Genomic DNA, 13,295 nt, shown 5'->3' on the forward strand with positions numbered 1-13,295 from the left:
CAAGTAATCCCCCACAAATAGCTAATTTAGATGCTTGTAGTCGCTAATCCCATCCTCCAAAGATGGTGAATACCCATCCCACAAAGGATGGTATAATTCCAGAACCAATCCATATTGATGCATCATCAAGTCCTTCGTGCATGGGTCAAAAGAAAAGTAATGGGCACTCCTCACTGTATATTTGTGGTAAAATGTGCCAACCTCTATCAATGGCTCATCACTAACAATACTTGAATCAAATAGCTGATCCCTCTAATTCTAAAAAACAACAAGCCGACATCCATAATTAGTTGCATGGAATGGAGTGACAGATTTGCTTCCAGGAGATGGAAACAAATCAACATGAGAGCCATATTCCCAACCAGATGACATTCTTCAAATGCCCTTTGTTGATGATGGAGTAGCATCACGTACTACCACACAACTCTTGGGAGAATCCATCATTATGACACAAGAGCTACCAGTAAATTGTCCTATATCAACTATCGTGGTGCTAACCTTAGGAGAACTCGATACAACCAAGGTACTCATCCCAGCTGAAACTTTCATACCTATATTTATGATAGATGTAACCACATCCCCACTACAACCCATGGATATAAGATCCTTATCAACTACCTCTGTATGTAACTATATTATATCTGCAGCTAGTGGAGACTGTGCCAAATGCAATTCCTCTATAATCTTCTCAATCTGTAATTGTCACTCTTGAAGGTCCAATTGGGTATTCTGCAATGAGTCCATAGTCACCTCAAGCTCATGAGTGAGCTTATCAACCTTCAACTCCTTTCCTTGAAATGTAACATAAAAAATGTAATCTTGTTCGAGAAGAAAATCTCTATCTGCAAGTAGTTATAGGTAATTTTGTTTCATCATTCCAATCACTTCTCAGAGTGCATGTATCTCTACAAGGGAAAAAAACACTATGACTGTGCTCATCTATCAAAGTAGTACTCCAACCATAGGTAGCCAACATTTGATGAGCAACATCAAAATGCTCAATGGTTGTGGCAACCATCCTGTCATTAACCTTCAATTGGCTTGCTAAATTATGATCCCCTTGTGATGAAACATTTCACACAAATCTTCCAATTTTTCATCTACACTGTGATATGAGGTTGAATCAATGTCACTCACCATATGATAAGTAGCATCGTGTATGCTATCATCTATGCAAACCTCAATATCCAAGGTTTTTTTGCTATGCACCTCATAGGATGGCTCAACTGGTGAGGTAGAAGCTACTGATATAAAAATATCTTCGAGCACTTCCACTTCCAAGGTGACTACATATCCATCCACATCATGGTCTTAGGGTTCATTGTCATCAAATGAATTTTCTAATTCATTTTCTAAGGTCTGATTTTTGCTTCCCATCAGGTCAACTATATGATGGTCACTAACTGCTGGTAATTCATCATAGAGGCTTCTAGATACTATAGAGACCTCTTGTTCCTCTTTCTCTTTGTTCTATGATGTAGTCCTCTTAAACATGGAAACCATCAATTCATTCATCCTTTTCTAACTTTCATCCAACCTTTTCAAATTTTGTTTAAGCTTCCTCATATCCTTGTCCCATTGCTTCTGGGTACTTGAAGTAAACATGATTAGCTAATTGATTCAATATCCAATCTACCCAACAGGATGGCAGGTCAATAGCTCTAATACCACTATAGTAACCCCAACTAGTTATAACTTCTTCAAACATCAAAAATCTACATACTTTAGTTGTTTGACATTTCATCAAACACTTTGCAAGCAAGCTCTGATACCACTGTAGTATCCTCTCACAAGGAACTAAATGCAAATGCAACTCTTTTGGTATTATTAGTGCAAATACATGGAAATGAGATGCAAAAACAATGATTCTAGTAATGCCAAAATTTTGATTCTAAATTATTACAAAAAAATCATATGCTGATGAAGTACAATGATAATAGTGATGCCCGAGAATGGTAATGAATCAAACATAGACATTGTAATGCGGCATCCTGCATGCATACTATAGTAATAAAAAAACTTTTCTTCAATTTAAGCACAAAATAGAACTCCTGAATTGAAGCTCTCCCAAATACCAAATTCAATGGATATTTCACCACCTCAAATGGTTGCAAAGTGTTGATGTTCTCCAATGGTTGACTAAAATTGAAAACCTTAGTTTCTTCTGCCAACTTGATATCAAATGCAATTCACAAAATCGGATGATAAACAATGAACCTCTCACCTCTATTTATACTTTTCCTTAACCCTCGTAGAAGAAAATAAAATATTTAATAATTGCACTCTCTAGAAGTTTCCCCCTTCCAATAATTAATGCAGTTGCTAGAAGCTTCTCCCTTGCAATACAATAATTAATTGTGCTTTTAAAAAAAAAAAATCACTAGAAGCTTCCCCCTTCTAATAATTAATGCATTCTCTAATAAATTAAATTAATTAAATATAAAATCACTTTTCTTTTTGTTGACTTCTGACTTTATAAGAAATTAATTTAATCAATTTCTCCTTATTTCTTCACTTAGCCTTCGAAGAATGTAAAGGCTAAGAACTCCACTGATATGCTAAAAAGATGGGGACATTACAATTTGTTTATGATAAAGCCCATTTCCATTGAATCCAAACCAGATAGCTGATAAATTCAGAAAAAAAAATGCTGCTTGTTTTGCTGCTTCTGATCATGGGTTCCGATTCAATCATATGTGACTCTGAGTGGGCTATCTGCAACAATGTTTCGACTTTTGCAGAGTTGAGTAAATACTCCCAAAACTTGAATACACTAATCAATGATCTTTCTCGGAACACAGTTGAAGGGTTTAGCAAATCTTCTCATGGCCAATCTCCCGATACAGTCTACAGTCTTTTCCAGTGTTTTGGTAATGCTTCTGTGGTGAAATGATCAGATTGTTCAAGCCAGGCATATAGCGCCGCTCAAAGAGAATGCCCCTATTATATGGGGGCACGTGTGTTGACGGATAATCGTTTCTTGTGCTATGATAATACCAACTTCAGTTCAAGATTAAATGATACCTTCCGTTGGTATATCAACTTGGAAGATTTTCCAGGCCGCGACTTGCAGGGTTTCAAATCCAGAACCTCTACTCTTCTCTTCAATTTGTCTAGAGAAGCTACAAGTACAAACAAGCTTTTTGCTGTTGGATAGGGCTACTTTGACGACGCCGAAATAGCGTCTAGGCCACAAGTGGTGTATGGTCTCGTCCAGTGTTGGAGGGATCTATCTATTAAGGATTGCAGTACATGTTTGTCTCAAGGGAGGAAGAGATTGGAGAAATGCTGTTCATCGAAAAAAGGAGCCCGGGCTATATCAAGAAGCTCATGCATGTTGAGATATGAGATGAACCCCTTTTATTTGCCAATGATAGACTTGGACTCATCGCCTTCATCACCCTCACCTTCATCAACACACCCCAAAACATCAAGTGGTAAATTTGCCCCCTTAGTTTTAGATTTAATCAATTGACCATGTTTGCTAAATTCTCATTGGGTAGACTAGCTGTATGGATCCTGATCTCTTCAATCTCATTATATGCTGCCATGCTGAGAAATCCTCAAAAACACTACCTATAACACTGGTTTTTGTTGGAGGAATGCTTCTCTTGTTACTCACATGTTCAATTGCTATGAGAAAAACTCTCAAATCTGCCATTTTCGGGGGAAGAGTAACTCAAGCTACCCATAATGAAGGTGTTCATTACAATTTTAATCTTGTTCTTGTTTTCTTTTTGGTTTGTTTGGTAACTGTAACATTTGATCATTTAGGTTACCCATGTTTCTGACTGTACAGGGAGGTGGTTATTTCAACAGGAGCAGCTTCTTGACTTCAGCTTGGAAGAACTCGCAGAAGCCACTGACAATTTCCATGAAAACAAAAAGCTTGGACAAGGTGGTTTTGGTGCCGTGTACAAGGTGAACATTTTTTCCCTCGAGAAATTGCGTTTCCATGGATTAGGAGATCTATTTAATGAGCCAGATAGATCTCAAATTTTGTTTTCATCTTTCAGGGAAGAACCAAAGAAGGAAAGGAAATAGCAGTGAAAAAGCTGTTAGCGAAATCCACTCAAGGAAATGAACAATTTATGAACGAAGTGAAACTTGTGGCGAATGTTCAGCATCGAAACCTGGTGAAACTGATGGGATGTTGCACTGAGAGAGATGACAGGTTGATTGTTTATGAATATTTGCCCAACGAGAGCCTTGACACCTTCCTCTTCGGTAAGTTAACACTGATCGGTCTCGTCATCATCCCCTTTCTCATGAATCTCTTTAGTATTCCAATGTTTCTAGAATGGCATGATAGTTTTAGATTTGGGATTCGGTCATCCTTAAATATTATATTTAAATATTACAATCAAGGGAGAAATTCAGTTTGAAAATAATAAGTCAATTTTGACTATTTAACACTTTAGCCTAAAGAATGAAGCTTAATATATGATGTTTAAGACCTCTGTTGGAATTGCAGAGCCAGAAAAGTTTAAAAGCTTAGAATGGCAACAACGTCATAACATGATCGTTGGGATTGCCCGGGGGCTTGTCTATCTTCATGAGGACTCGCCCATGAAAATAATTCACAGAGATATTAAACCAAACAATATTTTGCTTGACGAGAAACTCGATCCAAAGATAGCCAATTTCGGGCTTGCAAGACTATTCCCAGAGCATGAGACGCATATCCAAACATCTGTTGCAGGCTCGTGGTAAGGATAACAAGATGTTTGACGGTGTAGTGGTTTTTTTACTTAATTGTATGATCTATAAATGTTTGTAGATACAAATGAGTGGATGCTGATGTGGCGCAAAATGCAGGGGTTACATGGCACCCGAGTATGTACTCAAAAGGAAGCTCTCTGCTAAAGCCGATATTTATAGCTTTGGGGTGCTCCTGCTTGAGATTGTGAGCGGAAAGAAAAACATGGAAATGATCTGTATAGCCCAAGGGACAAAAACCCCAGTAGAACGGGTGAGGAACTCAAATTTCTGTGATTCTCTTTACCTTTGATGATATTTTTGCCCTTACACTTGCTCAACCGATGAAATGTTATGCAGGCATGGGCATTGTACAATGAAGGGAATATGCTAGACATGATGGATTCGGCAGTTTTAGAGGCGTGTCCCGAGGAAGAAGTGTTGAGATTCATTCTTATCGGCCTTTTGTGTGTTCAGGATAACGCAGAGCTCCGTCCACCCATTTCTATTGTTATTCTGATCTTGTCAAGCACTTCAATGCCTTTGCCCAGTCCAACAGAGCCCGGGTTTCTACCGAGCAGCAAAAGTAGTGTTGCATCAAAGTCAAGCTCAGCGAGAGGTACGATTGAAAAGAGCACGGCATCGAAGACATCTATGACGACCTGGTCATCTTCGTCAGGCATTCACATAAAGGAGCCCAAAATGATCTCAGAAACAAATCAAGGATGAGCATAGGAACATCACAACTAAGAGCTCTGCATTAGAAATTGATTTTTAAGTAAAAACAGAATATATTCAAGCTGTGTTTGTGTCATGAGTTGTATAACTGTTCTATTCTGATTCTATGATTCCATATATTGGTTGAAAGAAGTTTGCTTAATGTATTGCACATTTAGTATTGTAAAGCATAATTAATAAATGTATTCTAATGTAATTTATGTGTCTTTAATTTTTATTATAATAGATCAGTTTTTTTTTTTCCTTTTTGTTCTAGTGGTTATTAATTATCAATAGCAGAATAAAATCTTTCTTGATCAAATAGAAAAAATTAGAACACATGAAAAAAATTGCATAAAAGTCTACTAGGTTTCCTTCAAGTATTATAAAGTATAATTAATGAATGTATTCTAATATAACTTTATGTGTCTATAATTCTATTGTAATAGATCATTAGTATATAATAATGTAGAAATAGCTTCTTCTTTTTTTCTTCCAGTGGTTATTCATTATCAATAGTAGAATAAACTCTTTCTTGATCAAATAGAAAAAAGCTAGAACACATGAAAATAGTTGCATAAAAGTCTATTAGGTTTCCTTCAAATATGGCTAGACCATATTAAAAATAGTTGTATAAACCCTACTTAAGTTCTTTCAAAAGACCATCTAGATCATATGAAAAAATATGAATAAAATCTTATAAAGCTATTTTAATCTAATGGTGACATTGTTAGAATTCTTTTAGAATAACTAAGAGGGGGGGTGAATCAGTTATCCAAGGTCCAATACTGTCCAATACAATTTTTTATCAAATCCTTAATGGCATATAATTGAAATTATCATGCATGCAATTAAACATTAAACAACCATGAAAAGTAAACATGCATCACACCATAACACAAAGGATTTTGGTGACCCAGAAACCCTTTAGGAATAAGAAGGTAAAACTAGGGTGGGGATGACACCTACAAAATAACTACACAATTGATTTCAACCACTTCGAAAGGTTTTCCTTATTAAATACCTGCCCTGTTAAAGGTTTTGCACACTGTCAGATGTGACCTTATTAGAGGATTTCTACACCCTATTAGGAGTGTGCCCTGTTAAAGGACTTAAGAACATTTAACTTAGAATGCCACCTTGTTAAAGGATTTACATAGAGCTGTTAGGCCCACCCAAGTCCATCAGATTTACAGTCACCTTCTCAAAAGAATCTTTTATCCCTCTTCAAGGATCTCCTATACTCCTCCTAAGGATCTCTTATCCTTCTCCTGGGGATCATCTATCTTTTCCTAAGGCTTATTAAGCTAGCTGTTAAGCTAACTTAGCAATGTAGGATTTCAATGTCTAATACAATGGTATGAAAGTATTAGAGAGATTTTGACCTAATAATGATTGCAACTCTAAGCTTACAGATTTCATATCACTCTTCAGTTCTTCTTCTTTGCTTGGCTCTTCTTCCTTGTAGTGTTGAAAGCTTGTTCATCCTTCAAGATCTGTCTCCTTGAGTTCTTCCACTCATTATGCCAATGCACTCAATGGTCACTTGATCAACTCAGAGTCTTGATGCTCTGTTCTCACTCCTCATTTTGTCCTCTTCTTGACATTTCACACTAGCCTTCTCTTGGCTTCTTCACATGACCACACTTATGACCAACTCCCCCTCTCTTTGCTCATTTCTAACCTGTAACTCCTTATACAAAAGTTCTATTCTTCATTTCCCACTCAAGTCTTCCCACTCATCAATTCGAATTGCTCTAAGAAAATGATATTGTTTTCCCTCCTAAATTGTTTCTTCTAGAAACTTCATCAGTATTTGCCTTGGATTGGTTTACATAAAATTTTGTGACATCTACTCATCATCCTTATCATCCAACTAATTCAAAAAATTCGATGTAACAAACTTATCATTACTGATCTGGCAAATCTTTTTGACTTTAACAAATAATGCAGCAACTCGGTATGATTGGTTTACAGATGCTCGACACCTTCTATGTTACTCAGCTTCTACTACATTTGTTGAGGCTCGACACCTTCTGTGTTAGTTGGCTTCTACTGCTATTTACTAATGCTCGGCATTATCTAGTTTTGGATTACTCAGCATCCATTGTGGTTTCTGCTTTACTCGGCACCTGAAGCTTTCTTGTGTTACTTGACACTTGAATGACCTTGCTTGGCACATGAAGAATTACTCAGTACACACTAAAGTTGAACTTGCTCAGCTTCAACTGAGAATTTGTTCAGCTCTAACTAGCTTTCTCATTTCTCGTACTATTTCATCAATGGCTTAGTTGATCCTTATACTTTATTACAACATCATAACTTCAACCTTTCTCTAGGTGCTCTAGTTACATCTTATTGATTAACTCCTCCTTGGCAATCAACTAAGTGATAGTATTTGGATCACTAAAGCAATTATCATTCCTGCAAGTAGCAAGTTTGACATCAATGATAAAATAGTGATTGAAAGCATTCTTTACCAATTCCATCATTCTTCATTCAAAGATCTTTTCAATCATTTCCAACAATCTCCCTCTTTGGCATTGATGGCAAACCAAACTAATCAATTGATCAACTTAGTTACCACCAAAATTATATACCAAATAGAAAACTTGTTGTCATTACATATCTTCCTTTTTCCATCATGTCTCCCTCTTTTGCTGATACAAACTAAATCCTTTGTTTTGCTTCTCCCTCTTGACTGCTACATCCTTACTTCTGAATTTGATCCTTCATAGTTGCTTGCTGATTCTTATCTCTTATGAATCTCCCTCTTTCATCTTTCTTTATTAGGTCTACTACTGATCTCATACATTCTCATGCATCTCCCTCTTACCTTTTATTGATCAGTTTCTCATAAATCTCCCTCTTTGACATAAATGCCAAAGGTGTAGCATCTTCAACATGCTTGGTGTAAGCTTTGCATCTCATGTCTTTTTCCTCTATCAGCATGCTTGTGACTAATCTGGAATTTTTGTTCTTGTTGTCATCCTCTACATCGTTCTTCTGATATTGCAATGATCTACTGCTATTGATGTAGGGAAAACTCTTTGTTTCTTTAGACTGCTTGTGTTAGGGGCTTTACTGCCAACTTGCCTCTAAGATATTCATAAGCATCCTTGGGCAATAGTTTGGTGAAGATATCTGCATTTTGTTCCTTTGTGTGAATGTACTCCATCTTCACTTGTTTGTCTTCCACCAATTCTCTGACATAGTAATACTTGATTGCAATATGCTTGGTTTTTGCAGGCATTACTGGATTCTTGGATATGTTTATAGCACTTGTATTATCACAATACAGTATCACAAGTTTTGTTACTTCTTCTTTCATTCCTTTCATTAGATGTTTGAGCCACACAATGTTTGTGCAATTGACTGCTACTGCGACATATTCTGCTTTTGCAGTGGACTGAGATGTGTATATATTTTTCTTGCTAGTCAAAGTAACTTGCCTTTTACCTAAGAATATTGCTTCTCCACTTGTGCTTTTCTTGTCATCAATGTTGCCTCCCCAATCTGTGTCTGTGTATGTATTGAGCTCAAACTTCTCATTCTTTTTGTAGTATAGGCCAAAATTATCAGTTCCTTTTAGATACCTCATTATCCTTTTTACTACCATGAGATAATTTTCTCTAGGATTAGCAGAGAATCTAACCACTATCCCAACTGCTAATGCTATGCCTGGTTTTCTATTTGCAACATATTGTAGTTTTCCAATCATGGATCTATACATTATTTGATTGACTTCACTAATTCATCATTTTTGGATAGCTTATGTCCTGTTGCCATTGGTGTGCTGACAGGATTGGAGTCTTCCAATCCAAACGTCTTGAGTATCTCTTTGATGTACTTGCAATCCAAAAAAGAACTTGATTTCTCCAAACATAGACATCTCAAACTCATGTTTCATTTTGTCACCAAAACTTTTGCAAAGCGCTTCCTTTCCTCCAAAAATTATGTCATCCACAAAGATTTTTGATACAAGGATATCCTTACCTTCTTTTGATTTGATGTACATATTGTTTTTATCATCAGTTCTTTCAAATCCTATTTGTACTAGATACTTGTGAAGTCTCTCATACCAAGCTCTAAGGGCTTGCTTTAATCCATATAGAGCCTTATGCAACTTGCATACATTGTTTTTGTTATTTTCATCAACAAATCCTTCTAGTTGCTCTATTTAGACTTCCTCTTCAAGTGTACCATTCAGAAATGTGGACTTAACATCCATTTGATAGACTTTAAATTCTTTGAAGGCTGCATATGCTAGTAAAGTCCTGACTCCTTCCATTCTAGCCACTGGAGCAAAAGTTTCTCCATAGTCTAATCCTTCTTCTTGCGCATACCCTTTATAGATTAGTCTTGTCTTGTTCCTTGTGATTTCACCATTCTCATCTAACTTGTTTCTAAATACCCACTTAGTTCCAATTACATTCTTTTTAGCTGGTCTTGAGACTAAGGTCCAGTTCTTGTTTTTTTCAATTTGTTCTATTAATTCTATCATAGCATTGTACCAGTCATCATCTTTTATAGCTTCACTTACTATTTTTGGTTCCATTTTGCTGAGCAAACATGTCTCACTTCTGAGTCTATTCCTTTTCATTGGTCCTACCTCTTTGTTTCCAATAATTTGATATGTAAGATGATGCCTTCTTATATACTTTGCCAATACTGGTTCTTTCCTTGTTTGCATGTTGTCTCTTTTAGAATCTAAATCTTCATGTGTATTTTCATCAGATATTTCTTTTTTTCCTTCATGTTGATAGTTGTCAGAATCTAAATGAACATTTTTTGTATTCTACATCTCGGCTTCTAAATGTGTCTACTACTTGGCATTCACTATCTGTGACTCGGTAGATACTGGATTTTGATGCTAATTTTCATTCTGAGTTGTAACTTCACCATTATTAGGTATACCTTCATAAAAGTATACAAAGGTCTTGTATTCTTCTACTTTCTTGGTGTCCTCAACACTTTGAACTTTTGCAAGCTCATCAAATTTTACATTTGTGCTTTCTACTACTTTGTTAGTGTTGACATTCAAGCACTTATAAGCTTTGCTTCTAGTAGAATAACCAAGAAATGTATCTTTCTCACTCTTTGCATCAAACTTTCCATTTCTAGACTCTTTATATTTATAGCATTTGCATCCAAATATTTTGAAATGTTTTACATTAGGAGAATGCCCATACCATAATTCAAAAGGTGTTGCATTTGTACCTTTCTTGAGTTGAACTCTATTGAGTGTGTAAACTGCAGTATTTACATCTTCTCTCCAGTACTTGAGTGGAACATTTTTCTCCATCATTAAGGTCCTAGCACAATCAATAACTAATCGATTCCTTCTTTATGTTAAGCCATTTTGAGGTGGAGTCCTAGGTGCTGATGTCTGCCTTTTGATTCCTCTTTCATTACAGAATTCTTCAAATTCTCTTGATGTGAATTCACCTCCTCTATTAGATCTAAGACATTTTAGGATTTTCCTAGTCTCTTTCTCAACTCTGGCCAAGTACCATTTGAAAATTTGGAATGCATCTAATTTTTGTTTCAGGAACATGATTGTCATCATCCTTGAATAGTCATCTACAAATAGCATTATGTATCTATCACCTTTATAGCTTTGCACTTCAATAGGACCACACAAGTCAGTATGAACTAGCTCTAATACTTCATTAGAAGTATAGGCCTTTCTTTTGAAAGTTGACTTGGTCATCTTTCCTAGTTGGCATTGTTTGCACATGGTGTTATCAGGCTTCTTCAACTTTGGTAAACCTTTGACTTTCTTCATTTTTCTAATGCTTATCAAATTGTCAAAATTTACATGACATAACCTCTTGTGCCATAACCGTACATCATCAGTTTGAACAATGAGACAAGAAACATCTTCCATGTCTAGGTAGAACAAATTACTCCTAGTTTGGTCACCTTTTCCTATTAGACTTCCTTGAGAATCATAGATCTTGGCCATTCCATTTTCAAATTCAACCTTGTATCCTATGTTGCCTAACTGTGAGACACGTAACAAGTTATAATTTAGGCCTTCAACATAGTATACATTATCACATGATATCTTTTCAGTAAGCTTGATACTACCTTTCCCTTTGATCTAACATGGTGCATTGTTACCAAATCTAACACTATTTCCTTCATATTGAATAAAGGTAATGAACTTACTTTTATCTCTAGTCATGTGATGAGGGCATCCACTATCTATGATCCATTTATCATTCTTGTTCATGCAGGTTACCAAGGTAGTTGCTTCATTTTCATCTAATTCATCTTTCATAGCCACATAGACTACTTCATCATCATTCTCATCAGAGTCTTCTTCAACAATGTAGCATCTTTTGGATTTACCTCTATAGTCCTTGTTGTCCTCTTTCTTATTCTTGAAGTTGCCTCCATCCTTGTAATTTTTCTTTTGTGTGCATCTGGATGCAATTTGACCAACTTCATTACAATTGAAACAAATGATTGCCAACTTACCTTTGAAATTGCCTCTTCCTATGTGAAATCTTCTTGCTAGTAATGCCTCCAATTGGTCTACATCATCTTCATCATTGCTGCTATCACTAGATACATACTTTCCTTTTCCACTCTTTTTCTTTGTTTGCGCCTCATTGTTTTTTATTGTCATCTTGGCTTTGAATGCAGATTCAAAGTTTTCTAGCTTGTAGTTGCCAAAGTTGGATAGCTCAAAGGTAGCGAGTCTTCCAATTATTCCTTTAAATGACAATGTGTTGCTTGTTACACACCTTAGCTCTTAGATGGTTGATACTCTTATAGCATAGATAGGAAGCAAAGTTCTCAAGTATTTGCTACATACTGTTTCTTTTGATAACTATCCTTCTAGGCATCTTATGGTACTTACCACTTCTTTCATCCTTGCACCATATTGAGCAACATTCTCTCCTTCTTCCATTTTCATATTATCAAACTTTCCTCTTAGGCTCTCTCTTTTGGCTCTCTTGACATTATCATCTCCTCCATAGATTCTTGATAATTTTTTCCACATGTAATGTGTAATACCACATGCTTTGATATCATCATACTCAGCATAGCTTAGTGTTGAAGCAATATCTAACATCGCTTGATTGTGCTCCTTCTTCTTGCTCTTGTCATCTACAGTGAGGGGTCCTACAGGGTCTACATGATCAACTGTGATTCAGGTATGTGCATAGTCACATATTGATCCAAGGTGCAACTTCATCAAACTTTGCAATGCAACAAAGTTGTCTTTATTTAGCTTGGGAACTTCTCTCTTGGACATCTTGATCTTTTTGCTACTAGTACCTTGAAACAAATCAGCAGTTGGCTCTGATACCAATTCTTAGAATTCTTTTAGAATAACTGAGAGGGGGGGGTGAATCAGTTATCCAAGGTGCAATAATGTCTAATACAACTTTTTGTCAAATCCTTAATGGCATATAATTGAAATTATCATGCATGCAATTAAACATTAAACAACTATGAAAAGTAAACATGCATCACACCATAACACAGGATTTTGGTGACCCAGAAACCCTCCAGGAACAAGAAGGTAAAATTGGGGTGGCGATGACACCCGCAAAATAATTGCACAATTGATTTCAACCACTTCTGATGGTTTTCCCTGTTAAATGCTTTACACACTATCAGATGTGACCTTGTCAAAGGATTTCTACACCCTGTTAGGAGTGTGCCCTGTTAAAGGACTTAAGAACATTCAACTTAGAATGCCACCTTGTTAAATGATTTACATAGAGCTATTAGGCCCACGCAAGTCCATGGGATTTACAGTCACCTTCGCAAAAGAATATTTTATCCCTCTTCAAGGATCTCCTATCCTCCTCCTGAGGATCTCTTATCCTTCTCCTGAGGATCTCTTATCCTTCTCTTGG

The 13,295-nt window shown here is 36.3% G+C and overlaps 1 pseudogene across 1 annotated transcript; it reads left to right on the top strand.

Moving 5' to 3' along the window:
* The first annotated feature begins 2,624 nt into the window (after window positions 1–2,624).
* On the top strand, window positions 2,625–5,429 carry LOC149561786 (cysteine-rich receptor-like protein kinase 15; annotated as a pseudogene). The gene is made up of 7 exons (XR_016363470.1): window positions 2,625–3,499; window positions 3,558–3,729; window positions 3,806–3,921; window positions 4,017–4,227; window positions 4,475–4,709; window positions 4,819–4,963; window positions 5,059–5,429. The product of XR_016363470.1 is annotated as a cysteine-rich receptor-like protein kinase 15 (transcript).
* The last annotated feature ends 7,866 nt before the right edge of the window (window positions 5,430–13,295 follow it).

Source organism: Cupressus sempervirens, chromosome 4 (assembly GCF_028749045.1).
Source record: "Cupressus sempervirens isolate cs-2001-9-10 chromosome 4, ASM2874904v1, whole genome shotgun sequence".
In the NCBI taxonomy this organism is placed as follows: domain Eukaryota; kingdom Viridiplantae; phylum Streptophyta; class Pinopsida; order Cupressales; family Cupressaceae; genus Cupressus; species Cupressus sempervirens.